Raw genomic sequence first — 2016 nt, forward strand, 5'->3', positions numbered from 1 at the left:
CTGTGTATGAAGAGATTGTTACTTGGACTTTCATCTCTATTTTGCTTAGATTTTATCACATTGTGTACTACATTCAATCAAGTTGACAAGGAGACACAAAAGATAGCATCAAAAAATATTGTGTGTTGCAGACAACTCGTTCATTTAGAAATGGATAAAAGCTTGTGGTAAGCAACAATGTATATAAATAGTAGTAAGGTTTTCCTTAAGCTTTTTCATAAGTGTGTTAAAAATATATGTGATTATAATTAATTCATTTTCTTAAATATTTGCAGAAAAAAGACAATGTTAGAACAATACTTTCTACATCTGATTCACTTAAATTAAATATATCCATATTTATATAATTTTTTATATTTGTAACTTGACTATAATAAATAAAAATATATTGTTAAAAAATAATATATTTGACATGTCTATATTAAAAAAAAAAGATAATATATTAGTGAGATATAACATTCAAGGGGTATTTTTGTAATCTTAGTATATAACCTTTCCCCCACTTTACCTTCAAACTAAACACAACATGGTTCAAAAACCCCTTTTTTACCTTACCCTTACCCCAAAAAAGGATGATTTACAACTTCATTTTACTATACCTTGCCATACTTACAATACTTTACATAACTTCTATACACCCTATCCAAGCAAAGCATTAGTCGTCTTCTCTAACAGTTTCATTTCTCATGATAAAAGACAAAAAAGTAGTTATTTCTTATGTTTTGGATTTAAAAATAAAAGCCCCAAAATAAGATTTTTTTTTTCTTTCTTTTCTTTTCTTTTTTTTTTATAAATATAGACATTTCTAAATTTTGAGTACTATCAATATATGAAAGGAAAGAATTATGGGGTCTATATATTACTTTCCTCCTAGCACATTTTATTTTAACTTTCATTTTGAAATTATTCTAAAAGCCATTTCAACCAACCCATGCTAGGAGCCTACAAGAAACAAATTTAGAGCTTGTTTGTATATAGTTCTAATTATTTATAAGAAAATTTTCAAGTGTCTATGCCGTAATTGAAAGAGTAGATTCTTGGAGAATGATTTTTAAGTATTACTCACTCATATTGGCTTTTGTTTAAATAGCCATAGTCTACATCAAAAGGATATACATGTGTATCTTATGGTTATAACTATAATTTGACTAAATCAAAGAACTTGAATAAGCATTGACTCAGATATAGAGTATATCACTAAGACTTCTCCCTTAACATGCCTCGCAAGATGGAGGATCCGCTCGGAGACTCCATGCTGCAATGAAAACATAGAAACAAAGCGCAACCCAATGTTTTTAGTGAGGATGTCGATGATCGATCTCTAGAGTTGATGTGCATGGCATGTAGAACCCCTTTAGATACTCATTCATGAATAAAATGATAGCCAAGGGCCAGGTATCTCATATGAGAATGATTAATTGGAATGTCACACACGTATCCCAGTATTATCACGAGAATCAAAAGGCGAGACTTCATAAGATTAATGCAAAGTTCACCTAGTAGGTTTTTAAACCTATAAAAACCTCTATGGCAACAATGGTCGGGTGCTTTGTATTCCGCCTTTGTGGAAGAACCTCGACACCGACTTTTGGACGAGCTAATCGAAAGCATGAGAGTGATATTAGAATCGAGGTATAACCAAGGTAGTCAAATCGAGATTCAAATCGTGAATCGAAATTCTAAATTTGTGAATCGAGTATCGTGAATCGAATCGAATCGTAAGATTCGGTTCAACATTCAAAGTCATATATATATATATATATATATATATAACATGATTATATAAAAATAAAAATAAAAATTCTAAGTCATGAATTAAATATAAACTAGTTTGGAAGACATTTTTCTTTAGTTTGAGATCCTGTTTTTGAGCTTAGAAGACATTTTTCAAGTATTAAGCAAACCTATATATATTTTTAAAACATTAGTTATTTCAAAAAAATAGTTCGATTTAAAAATTAATAGAATAATCATAAAAAGATTAAATTATGTTAAAGATTAGTTTTTAAATTAAAA

The sequence above is a fragment of the Dioscorea cayenensis genome, chromosome 16 (genome assembly GCF_009730915.1).
Source record: "Dioscorea cayenensis subsp. rotundata cultivar TDr96_F1 chromosome 16, TDr96_F1_v2_PseudoChromosome.rev07_lg8_w22 25.fasta, whole genome shotgun sequence".
Taxonomy (NCBI): Eukaryota; Viridiplantae; Streptophyta; class Magnoliopsida; order Dioscoreales; family Dioscoreaceae; genus Dioscorea; species Dioscorea cayenensis.